Source organism: Pogona vitticeps, chromosome 5 (assembly GCF_051106095.1).
Source record: "Pogona vitticeps strain Pit_001003342236 chromosome 5, PviZW2.1, whole genome shotgun sequence".
In the NCBI taxonomy this organism is placed as follows: Eukaryota; Metazoa; Chordata; class Lepidosauria; order Squamata; family Agamidae; genus Pogona; species Pogona vitticeps.
In genome coordinates this window covers 8,331,872-8,345,256 of record NC_135787.1, presented here as the reverse complement: position 1 = coordinate 8,345,256, position 13,385 = coordinate 8,331,872, and positions in this window count along the sequence as shown.

The window sequence follows — 13,385 nt, the reverse complement described above, 5'->3', positions numbered from 1 at the left end:
CCTGCTCGGTCCCTTGTACAGTCCTTCTGAGATAGGGAAGAACTTGTGCATTTGCTTTGCTTTCCCCCTTTTCCCCCCTCAAAGAAAATGAGGAACAGCAGGTCATTGGATGCATCTGAAGAAAGAGCTGCAATTATTTCAGCCAGTGAAGTCGTACTGTCTTTCCTTTGTGAGCCTGCCAGTCCACGAGACTTCATAAGCACCAATTGATTTTGGCTGTTCCTTCATAGGGGTCATCAAGGCACAGCAAGCTTTCTTTGACAACATCCGGATTGTTTGTCCTCAATGACATTTATAATTCATTTACTGTTGCTCCAGGCAAAGATGGCCATTACCACAGGTCCTCCGTCTACAAACAAGCGTTCATCTCTCGTTTCCATTCCTGCTTATGAACAATCTATTGAATTATGAAGGAAAGGCCAGGCAGCATTTCAGAGGTCAGACCAGAATGCATCCCAACAATGTATAAGAATAAAAAAATAGCGATAGAAGTTTATATTCTTGCCAACCAATTGCATTCAAGTTACATTGTTGAAATGGATTTCCAGAAACTTGGGGAACAACAACAGGTAGAGTTTTATTTTGTAGCTCTTGCTTTTGGGTATGGATAGAGAACTAGCTGCTTTCTGTATGCTGTTGGACTGCAACTCCCATCAACCCTAACTATTGGATATGCTGGCCAGCCGGAGTCCAATAACATCCGGAGAGCACTGGTTTAAAACATTTGCTTTATGAAACACACTATTAGGATTGGATTATAACAGCCTGGGGAAAAAAAATCAATGTTTGGGCCGAATCACCTGACAAACATGGCCACTGATTGTGCTGGATGGGGGATCTTGGGAGTTGTAGTCCAAAAAATGGAAAGTTTTCCAAGCCCAAGAGAGGGATCTTGTAAATCTATCTTCTCTTGTTCTTAGGTGTCAGATGGGAAAGTGCTAAGACTTTTCACTTTCCTACAATGTGGAAATTATGCAGATTTGTGGGAATGAATGCTCAAAACTTATTTTTTGTATGAACTATTAAAAAGCAAAAGCACTGGATGGGTTTGTATTATAGATTGGTATGAACCAGTTTATCCCAGTTTGTAAAGGCAGGAGTACAGGTGCTGCTGGTCCTCTCCCCCGCCTCCTCTGAGCTCAATCAGCCCCTCATCAGACCCAGTGTGGGAGCTTCCTGCACCTCCTCAACGGATCTCCCAGTCCTGGCAGCGGCTCAGGCTTCTCTGCCCCTCCCCTCTTGGCTGATCTCCCAATCAGAGAAAAGGGCGGTGCAGAGAAGGCTGTGCTCTTGCTCATGACTGGGAGATGAGCTGAAGTGGTGGACAAAGCAAGCAAGATGGGCCTGGTGAGCAGCTGATTGGCTGAGGAGTCAGGGCAGGGGAGCAGCAGCTGAGGAGTCAGGGAAGCGGAGCAGCAGCACCTGTGCTGCCGCCTTGACAAACTAGGACGAACTGATTTGGGCTCATCTCCAGTTCATATCTGTGCCATGTATCAGCTTATTCTCTTGTGCTTGCTGTGTTCTTAGCTGTGCAAAGTAAATAGATTCTACAGGTGTCAGCCTCAATAGATGTCTTAATGTTTCCAAACGATGATCGACCTGCTGGAGAAAGAAGACTTTGGTGGGTTTTCTTCCCTCATATCCTTGTCTTAGAGTTAGAAGAACATTTATTCTGATCTTCTTAGGTAGCTTCTTTTGCAATAGAAAGAGACCCTGGTGAGTTACACACTGATCACTCTGAGTTTGGACCACACCAACAGACGAGATCTCCCAACGGAAACAAACAGAAAACAGGCCAGAAGGGAATCTCTGTTTCATATAACAGGCAGTGCTTTGTAAAGCTCACCCATCAACACAACTACTTGACTGGCACTCAGTGTGAGAGAACACTCTTCTAACACAGGTCGGGGGCAGTATATTTGACCTGAGGCTGGATTCCAGTTTGAGAAGGACCTCAGGAGATACATTCCAGCCATAACCAGGACTAAGAGGATAGGACAGGACCAAACGTGGGTGCGATAAGGTGTAGTTTCTACTAGCCTGGAATTCGCAACCCCAATAGTAAAAACACAGCTCAGTTTTATGCATGGTTTCTTGAAAGGAAGCGGTTGTTCAAGAGAAGGGCTCTAACTCTTGCATCTCTTATTATTCCTGCTGGTAAGGATAAAGATCAATGTGGAAGGGATTCTCACTCTCGAATTGGCTTTCTCAGCCACACTAGACGCTGTTCCAAGTCCTCCATACAGAGCACGTTACCATAGTCTCTCGAGACTGAAGGATGCCTAATCTAAGGATAAAGAATGGCAAACATTTTCTCCCTGAGCTGTAAAAAGGTGAGGTATTGTCTGGTGCTATTGACTTGACAAGGTTTATGCACAATTTCATGAATAATGTATTTTCTGCAGATTAAATAAGTGGTGCATTTTGTACAAACTACTCAAAACTCCGGTTGGTAGTACTTCTAAAGATTAGAAGCAATTTATGGGTTACTCTGGAGAGTCCCCTGGACTGCAAATAGAACAAACCTATCCATTTTGAAGGAAATCATCTCTGAGTGCTCATTGGAAGGAGAGATCCTGAAGCTGAGGCTCCAATACTTTGGCCATCTCATGAGAAGAGAAGACTCCCTGGAAAAGACCCTGATGTTGGGAAAGTGTGAAGGCAAGAGGAGAAGGGGGTGACAGAGGATGAGATGGTTGGACAGTGTCATCGAAGCGACCAACATGAATTTGACCCAACTTCGGGAGGCAGTGGAAGACAGGAGGGCCTGGTGTGCTCTAGTCCATGGGGTCACGAAGAGTCGGACATGGCTTAATTACTAATCAAGAAATGGGTTATTTGTATCTTTTAAAAACAATCAGCCAGTCGTCCTCGGCATGCTTTTCGTTTGCCTATGTATTATGCCTTAACAGGAAAGGATTTGCACAGGACATTGTACATAATTGTGGAAATTCTGTCAATCAGGAAATTCTTGTTTTGCTCTGTTGGCAGGAATCTTGGAGGGCTTGTTGAAGTCTCTCGTAGTATTGAGAGAGTCTAAATGGACAGGGACAAAGAACTCAGTGAATCCAACACAGGAGTAAGAGAAACATTGACAGATTCCTGGGCTGCAAAACTGAGGTCACTTTCATGCAACAGTATCCCAGGTTTTAGATGAAAATATCTCTGATTCACTGACCACTAAGAAAAGCAAAAGGACATGGGGAGGGGGCCGAGATGGGAAACTGCTATGGGGCACAGGAAGCCTTGAGACTGGAGTGCTTTCATTCCTGTCCCACAACCTTGTAGACTTCCAGGAAGGTCAATGAAACCAGCAGTTTCCTTCTGAACCTTCCTCAACCATGATCAGAAGAGCAAAACCTATACAGTGGTGCCTCGACTTATGAACATCCCTACTTACGACCATTTCGACCAGCTCCGGCCACAAAATTTTGCTTCAACTTGTGACCGGAGCTTCTGTTTACAAGCAGAACAAGGCAGGGGGAAAAGGCAGGGAATTCAGATTGCTAACCATTGGTGGTGAAGAGGCTGCTTCTTTGTAGCTCTTTCGCCCCAGCAGTTAGAGAGCATGCATTGTCGTCGGAGGCTTGGGACTGCCTGCTTCTGCTTTGGAGTGAGTGAGTGTGGGTGTATTCACGAAGGCTTTCACGGCCGGGATCTGATGGTTGTTGTGGGTTTTTCGGGCTCTTTGGCTGTGTTCTGAATGTTGTTCTTCCTAAAGTTTCACCAGTCTCTGTGGCCGGCATTGTCAGAGTGTGTGTGTGGGTTTGCACGGAGGTTTCAGGCTGCCTGGTAAGGTAAGGTGCTGTTTTCTGCTTTTTAAAAAACTGTTCTGAGTGTTTTTGCAGCATGGTTTTGAGCTAGGGGGGTTATGTTTCTGTGCTGTGATGGGTCTTGGGGGGTTTGTTTGTTTTTTTATTCCCCCCATTTCCGATGGGTCTTGTGGCCTTTGGTTGCTTTTTTTGGGGTTCCTCCATTTCTGATGCATCTTGGGGTGTTTGTTTGTTTGTTTGTTGGCTCCCCCCCCAATTTCTGATGGGAGTCTGAGGGCAGCCTGAATGTTGATGACACCCACGGCAGCAGTCAAGACGAGATACCCTCTGGTGCTCACTACCATAACCAAAGCAGGGAAAAATCCCAGTGTTGATTTCTAGAAGCACATGATTGTTGCTGCACTTTTGCACAGCAAACAGAAGATTGAGTTTCCTCATCCCCTTATAAATATTAAATGAATGAGAGAAAAAGACATTTACACATATGTCTTTTTATGGGGGAGCCATTCATTTTTAAACAATATCTATGCTTATTTAATTATTGAGGCTTTGCTACAGCACCTGCTCGAATCTTTGTCTCTTTCCTCCTTCCATCCCACAGAGAGCTGGTATCCCAGCTGTCCTCACAAAATGAAGCAGGGAATAGAGCACGTGAACCTGATCCATAAGAGCAGGCTGATCCATTGGTTGTTGTGGGTTCTTCGGGCTCTTTGGCCCTGTTCTGAAGGTTTTTCTTCCTGACGTTTCGCCAGTCTCTGTGGCCGGCATCTTCAGAGGACAGGAGTAGGAACTCTGACCCATTCTTCTTTCATTCATATTGAAATGAATGAACTGGGTGAAAAGGGTTGAAAGCATGGGGGACGGTCTGGGGTGGGCATGGAAATGCCTGGCCCTTCCTTCCTTCCTTCCTTCCTTCCTTCCTTCCTTCCTTCCTTCCTTCCTTCCTTCCTTCCTTCCTTCCTTCCTTCCTTCCTTCCTTCCTTCCTTCCTTCCTTCCTTCCTTCCTTCCTTCCTTCCTTCCTTCCTTCCTTCCTTCCTTCCTTCCTTCCTTCCTTCCAAGAATCAGTCTTTGCCTTCTTCCTTGGGATAGGACAAAGGGTTGCCAGATGCACCAGAGAGAGTGGGAGGAAATTCAAAAGACCCCTACTGTCTCCTATGTCAATCAAGCAATAAGGGGGGAAAAAACCAGCCAGTGGGATACAGCCAGAAAATGAAGTCTGGCAAAAATCAACTCTGATGTTTGTCAAAACTTTACAGGAACTCTCGAAGATCACTGAAGCTATCTGAGGGGTAAGTTTCAGCAACTTGGAGAGTTCAGATGGACATAGTTAGTAGGCGGCTAGTTACTTCTGAACAATAACTAATGTCACTCATAGTTACAAAGCTACTTTTTAGTTGTAACAAGTAACATTTAAAATTATTTAAGCTCAGTGCATACTTTCAGTTCCTTTCAAAAGCTACATTTTAAGGGCCCTTTAAAGTTTTTTTGTGACCTTCTGATTAGCCTTTTCTATGTTTCGTGCCTTTCTTTTATCACTTTTACGGTAACGATGGAAACATCCTTGCTTTTGTCTTTTGTCTTTTTTAACCAATGGCGGTGCTGATAAGTATTGAGCCTTTCCCAGAACAAATTGAGCCAGGAAGCTATAAATTGCAAGGTGTATTGGCCAATTTGTCTGTATTCAATGGTGCAAAAATCAACTACCTATGATTTTAACTTATCTTTCATGTTCAGGTCCAAAGTGAACATGGCAGCACCTCCAGAAAAGTTCAATGTGGAAGAGCATAGGACCATAATCAAGTTCCTGTTTCTCCAAGGGAAGGGTGCAAAGCAGATCCATGATGAAATGTCACAAACTATGGGTGACAGTGGCCCTTCCTATGCAACAGTTAAACATTGGGTTGTCAATTTTAAAACTGACCATTTCGGTGTTGAAAGTGAGAAACCTAGTGGAAGGCCTGTTTTTTGTCTCTGTGCCTGCAAATGTGAAAGCCATCCATGACACAATCATGGAGGGTGGCAGAGTATCAGCCAGAAGTATTGCTACATATCTGAGAATATCACGTGAGAGAGTTGGTGTCATTATCCACAATGACTTGGAAATGAGAAAGCTGGCAGCAAGGTGGATCCTCAAACTTTTGACAACCGAACAAAAGAGGAAACATGTGGAATCATTGGTGGCTGTTTTGGGACATTTTGCAAGAAATGAGTCAGATTTCCTGGGCAAACTGGTAACTGGTGGTGAGACATGGATCTACTGTTATGATCCTGAGACAAAGGAACAGTCTAAGGAATGGAGGCACAATGGTTCCCCCAGGACAAAGAAGTTCCGAGTGCAAAGGTCAGTGCAGAAGCAAATGGCAACAGTTTTTTGGGATAAGAAGGAAGTTCTGCTGGTGGACTACCTCCAACAGGGTTCAACCATCAATGCAAAATATTACTGTGCTTTATTGACGAAGCTGAGGCAAAACATCAAGGAAAAACATGGAGGAAAGCTCTCCAAAAGTGTCATCCTGTTGCATGACAATGCCTCATCACACACTGCAGGTGCAACAATGGCAAAACTCACGTCTTTAGGCTTTCAAGTGATGCCCCATCCACCCTATTCTCCTGACCTGGCTCCTTCTGACTATTATCTGTTTCCCAAACTCAAAAAACACCTAAAGGGACAATGATTTGGGAGTGTTCTGGAGGCAACTAATACTGCAAATGAGTGGTTACACCAGCAGTCGGAAGAATTTTATTTGCAGAGATTTAAGAAGCTGCAGGACAGATGTCACAAGTGCATTGACTTCCTGGGGGAATATGTAGAATAGTGTGGCAGTTACAGCTTCCTAGCTCAATTTTTTTCTGGGAAGGGCTCAATACGTATCAGCACCCCCTCATATTTTCAAGGTACAAGATCAGAATCGGCTATTAGAGAGAACTGAAGAAGATTCTTCTGTATTTTCCCAGCCTGCTGATAACAACAAGCCAGCATCTTAATATAGCACAATACATCCAATTATTTACATGATGAGAGAAATGATAAATGACATGGGGCACCCAGCTGCCCAAAAGTAAAATGCAATGAAATACATTCTTTTTAAGGCTTGAGTCTCTGTTTATAATTGAGGAAATTATGGAGAGCCCATGTGTTCAGAAGCATAAGTGAAGTCAAGTGCATTAAAAGGTGTATTGTGACTGAGCAGGAGCCTTTACATTAGTAGCATTGTGCTAATTCAGTTGTTACACACAGAGTTTAAAAGCTAGTTACTAATGTATAATTGTAATGATAGCTGCTTATTATCTACATAGCAATTACACTTTCCCGGAAAGTGTGGCGGTCGGAACAATATGCATGGTATCACTTAAAAACAATATACTCATTATTTCTTTTTTAAGCATATGTTCTCTGCCAAGTAATCCCATAATTCTGAAATTGAAGGGAGTGATGATTAAGTCTTCACACACACACTGCAAACAGCCTCCAAGTTCTCTGTAGTATTTTAGAATGCTCTCTCTCTCTGTGTCAAGATGGAACCAATTTATAGCAATCCTAATAAGGCTTTCAAGGTAAATTAGATATTTAAGGAGTGGTTTTACTACTGAGTTTCCATGGATCAGCAAGGATTTAAACCCAGTTGCCCACTCTATCCACTACACCATATTGGGAATCTTATCATGGAGAGATAAGATTCACTCTATCCACTACACCATATTGGGTTTATAGCTGTCACTCTATCCACTACACCATATTGGGAATCTTATCATGGAGAGAGCTTCATAAATATGCATAATGGTACATAAGGAGATCAAGCAGCAATTATCCATTTTCCTTCTACAACATAAGTGCATTTCATGGAATAAACCACACATTGAACAGCAAGAAGATTTAAACATGACATACATAGTGAGTCTTTATTCTGATAAGTGGAAAGTCCACAAAAATCACATACTGTACAAAGACAATATGTACAAAAATGGATATGCAGGGAAATCCAGTTGAGAACAATTCATCAATAAAGTTGCATTTGCTAAGCTTGTGTTCTGAGTGTAACAGAAAAGAGCTTCGCAACAAAGGGATAAACAGAAAGAATTGTGCTAGATAAATAATATGGTATATCAAACTTACTGTCTTCAGCTGGAAACTTGGGAAGAAGGATAGTAACTTATCGTCCTGAAATGTGATAAAAACTATAACAATGCAGAACTATGTTGGAGAATCCCGGACCTGCACCAAACACACATTAAACCTTCTCACAAGAAGAGCGGAAGTCAGCCTTTTTCCATGAGCCAATGAAACGTGACTCCGATACTTGCAGATATTTTATATTTCTTTGATTATTGGTTTGGGAATTCCTAAATGGATATATGATGTCAAAGAACAGGAGACGAGTTTAAGATTCCAGTGAAACCAGGTCCAGATGATTGGCCTCATACAATTCTGGAGAAGCGACGTTCGAGCTATTTCTACACTGAGAGACTAACATTCCCAGGGGGGAAATTCCAATATAGAGATTTGGAATAGATAGTTAGCTGGATTGTTCAGTGGTATAAGTATCTGGTGGCAGAACAAAAGATGGAGAGTTCGATTTCCCACTGTGCCTCCTCTGAGCTTAAACCCGGTGTTTCTATAGAAATCTTACTAAATCCGTGTGCAATACTGGAAGGTCCCATTCATCCGGCAAAACCACATTCATTTAGATAACTTCAAAGTCCGCGTAGTGCAATCCTTTTCAGAAAGTTAAAGGGCCTTGTGATTTTGAAAAGAGTCCCCTGACTCCGCCACTGCAATGCATTCTGCAAAACCCTAACAGCAATCTCTCAAGAATCTCATCAGTGATCAGGAACTAAAAGCAAGCTTTCATAAACACCATCCTTCTAGCAATAAGACTCGCACAATTCCATAGGGGTTGTTTGCACCTGTGGACATGAACTGGGCATGTTCAGCCTTTAGAAAAGAAGACTGGAGGTGGATATGATAGCACTTTTCAAGTACTTAAAAGATAGATTATACAGAGGAGGGGCAGGATCTGCTCTTGATCATCCCAGCGTGCAGGACACGTAATAATGGGCTCAAGCTACAGGAAGCCAGATTTAGGCTGAATCTCAGGAAAAACTTCCTAACTGTTAAAGTAGTACGACAAAAGAACCAACTACTTTGGGAGGTGGTGAGCGTTCCAACGTTGGAGGCATTCAAGAGAAAATTAGACACCCATGTGTCCGATCTGCTTCGATTTGGATCGCTACCTTGAGCAGGGAGTTGGACTCGATGACCTTATAGGCCCCTCCCAATTCAATTATTCTGTGATTCTATGATTTTCCAATCTTTGCTTCATTTCTCTAAATCATATTTTTCGATGTGGACCTCAGGTCACATTTTCTCCATTCCTGAAGTATAATTGCCCTTTTCTTCTGCCGTCCCAATATTCTCCCCATATTCTTTATGTTCCTTGGGAGAGAAGACTTCATTTTGCCTTGAAAACTGTGGAAGACGTCATGTACAACAATGAATACTCACACAAGGTCACTGGGAAGCATTTCTCCTCACCTGGCATTTTGCTAGCTAGCCACCAGGCTTGCACATTTTAATTAACAAATTAATAAAAATATTTCTCTATCACCTTTCTCCCCAAACGGAATTCGAGGCATCTCACATCATTAAAAAGGCAATAGTCGAAATCTAAAAACCATAAATATATAAATATTTTAAAAAGGATTAAACAAGTATTATGTTAAATATGATAAATGAAATTAATATTAGAAGACATTTAAACAACAGAGCACAACACTCCTTTTAAAAATCCCATCTCGGACCACCAGTCATTAAGGAAAAGCCTGCCTGAAGTGGAAGATCTTTGCTTGCTTGGGGAAGGACAGCAAAGATGGGGCCAGTCTGGTCTCCAGTGGGAGGGAGTTCCACTGTCTGGGAGCAGCTACAGAGAAGGCCCTCTTCATTGACCCCTACCTTATGTCACTTCCTGTTCCATTTTATGGAAGAATGACTTTCATAGCCTTTTTTTCTGTTACAGCAGCTATAGCTGTATTCACCTGACATATTCTACATGTTCTATTTACCTTACATATTCTACAATCTATTGTTATTTGAAGTTAGCCGCTCCTGGCTATAGGTGTTCAGCAGCTGTATTTTCAAGGTGTTTTCAAAATACAAGCCCCACATTTCTCACCTTGTTTTGACCTTACAAGTTCTGTTATGCTGCAGTCAATAAAAACACTAGGTAACAAAGCGAGAGAAATGATTTTCGTGTTTCTAGCCGCAGCTGAAAGGAAGTTGTTTGATGTCAGCGTGTTCTCTGCTTATACTCAAGAGTCAGAGTTTGGGGAAATTGCTTCTTTGGACTACAACTGCTGGAGGACATGGTGTCCAGGAAATTATGAGGATCGTTTTTGCTCTTGTTTTGACTTCAGTGCCAGCCCGTTGTGTTTCGAGCACTCTCTAGATAGTTTATAACATAATTATACAAATAGCACTTTGGCCCCTGGTGAGTTGGGTACTCATCTTACCAACCTTGGAAAGATGGAAGGCTGAGCAGACCTTGAGCCAGTTACCTGAATCTGTCAAGTTTGAACTCTGGACATGAGCAGAGGCTTGACTGCAGGACTGCAGTTGAATCACTGTTCCATGATGGTTATAGCTGTAGTTCTGAAAAGCCTTTAGCTTGAAATTAAGAACCCTTAAAAACTGCTGCTGCATCGCATGGAAAAACCATTTAATTCATGTCCTTTGGCGCCGGCCAAATGGATGCTTTCGCAAAAATGAGAAGCAAGCTGTTAAGGCAAAAATTGTCCTCTGCTCTTTGTTTTCAGTGACTGCTTCTGATGCTGAATATTTTGTTTTCTTCAGCCTACTGTTGCTGAACTTCGAGGTTCTTTTTACCTTTTATGGCTAATAGGCATGGATCTGTCTAATATCCACTCTCTACTTTTTTAAAAAAAAAATCTAAAGTTTTAGGAAAATCTAGATAGACAGAAGATAATGATTGCAAAATCTGGTTTGCAATCTAAAGGCAGGTCTAAAGGCAGTGATCTAGGGGTAGTGGTAGGACTTACAAAGATTATGTACGGCTGATTTTTTTTAAAAAAAATAATATCTCCAGCACAATCTTATTGGCTCAAACTTTAAACATTTTAAGTGTATTAGGAATATTGAGAATTTTACTGCTTACCAATTCTGTAGTATTTTAGAATGCTGAAACTTCTTCATGAATGATCTCAACCATTGGCAATCAAGATGATCTACAGGATGCCTTCTTGTGATCATTGGTATTTAGATGTGTCAAAAACAGCCCTGACAATAGCTTTGTGTTTGGCTGAGAAGTGGTTAATTGATGAAAAAAAAAAAAGAGAGTCAGTTTCTGGGTATCCTGTAGACCATCTTGACTGCTGCCATTGGTGCCGTCAACACTCAAGCTGCCCTTTGCTACGTAAAGTTTGGCATCCTTTTTCCTGCTAGCAATGCAGGCACAATATTGTGCAGCAATACTGGGCCAGTTTCTGGAATTGTGAATCATGGAAAGAGAAGCACAATGTCCTATAGTCATAAACCAGAGAGATTCTTAACGAATTGGGGAAAAAAGGTTCTGGACTGGGGTGGACAACTGCAGATCTAAACCAAACAGTCCAGGAATACAGCTACAACGTTGGCACAAAAACAGGGAGAAAGAGCTTTCCGTTTGCTTGGTTCAACTAGTCTCACCAACACATTAATGATGTGCTTTATAAAACAATTCAAGGAAACCATCAGGACGCCTCAGTCACCGTTTGCATCTATTTTCTTTTGCTGCAGTGCTTGTGAGTTTGCAAGAGAATGAATGCACAAAGGAATGGAACTATGCATAAGTAGGCAGACATTTTTCACCCCTCTTTCTCCTCTCCTGCTTATTGGAAGTGTTTTAAAAATGCACAGATGGGCACCGGGTCGACTCGACACCCTCCAGCACTGCAGAAATGCAAACAATAGCTACAGTTGTGGGAAGATTGCTTTTCTGCAGTGTTTTATCAGTGTCTATGTGTGCAAGCTAGTCCTATGGGCAAAAGATATGAAGGAAATAAATAAAATAAAATTGCAGCCAATGGCATCTGCGTAGCACAGTGTGCAAAATTTGGAAGGATACACAGAAAGCTTCGTGACGGGACAGAGGAAATGTTCGCTTAGTACATTACTATTGTGCCAGTTCCCTCTTGGGGTTCATTTTGTACATACATTTAAAGTCGGACCGGTAATGATTAAGGCAAAGCATATAAGCAGCTCTATTCAATGTATACTGTAGTCTGCCAGAAGTTGCCAAACCCAGCTGTCTCCTCCAGCTGTGGTGTCCTGCAGTTTTCTTCTCTACATCATGCAGCACATGCTTCTCTCTATCCTAATTACAGCAGAAATCTAGATTTCACTCCCCCCCCATCCCCATCTTTACTGGCAGAAGCATGCGGGAATTGAACAAAGTTTTTTCTTTCTTTTTTTCCCCAAGTTTGCAGGGAACCTAACTCTTCCATGGGGAGTCTGAAACTCTCTCTGCCCAAGTTGAAAACGGTAACTAGATTTCCTGAAGCGATACTCAAGGAAACTTCTGTCAAGTAACTTTATTATTAAGTGTCTCTTGCTGGACTCCAGAGGCTGTTTCCTTTGCCGTCAAGCGGACATGCGTATCTTTAAGGCACGATTCTTAGATAAAGGCTTTGACTGCAAGCACACACCTCTGTACCCTCCACAACAGCGTGGGGCAGACGGAGCTCCCCTTTTGAGTCCTTTGGCATTTGGCACACTACGTACTTGCCTGTGGTTTTAACTTTCAAAGAATCATGAGATTCTTTTGTTGCAAAGTAACTGTTAACTTCACTGCATTTAAAGCATGGCTGCAACAGCAATCAGTGTCATGTGGATATTGTCGTTAAGAGGAAGGGAAAATCCTTGAAATCTGGTCCAAAAATGAACCTTGCAAGACGATACATAGAATAATAATAATAATAATCGGAGAACTGCACAGGTGGAAGGCATTCTATAGACCAGTGGTCGCCAACTGTTTTAATGCCAGGGACCAGTTTTGTTGAAGACCATTCTTCCAAGGACCGGGAGGGGGAGGGCTGCCACCGCCACCGTCCGTGAATGGGGGGACATCTGTGCTTGGGAGTACTAGGTTGTTGGAGGATAGCTATAACTCAAGCACATTATATGTATTGTGCCCTTTGTCCCCCCACCTCGGAATAAAGAGGCAAGACACAGGTGTTAGATTAATTAGAACCACACTTTATTAAACAGGTACAGCGGTGCTTCAACTTACGAGCTTAATTGGTTTCGGAACTCCAGTCGGAACTCGAGATGGTCGTAAGTCGAAGCACCATTTTCCATAGAAATGCACTGAAATGCAGTTCCGGTCGAAGAAAAAAAATCACCCCCCCCCAAAAAAATCAAATCAGTGCAAGACCCATCGGAAACGCGATTAATCCCTTCTGGCCGAAGGGGAGGGGAAAAGAAAAGCAAGCGAAGCATGCAAGACCCATCGGAAATGCAAAGAAAGCAAAGCAGAAAGCACGCAGCGTGTGCAAGACCCATCAGAAATGCAAAGAAAGCAAAGCAAAATGAAGCAGATCATGCAAGACCCATCGGAAAT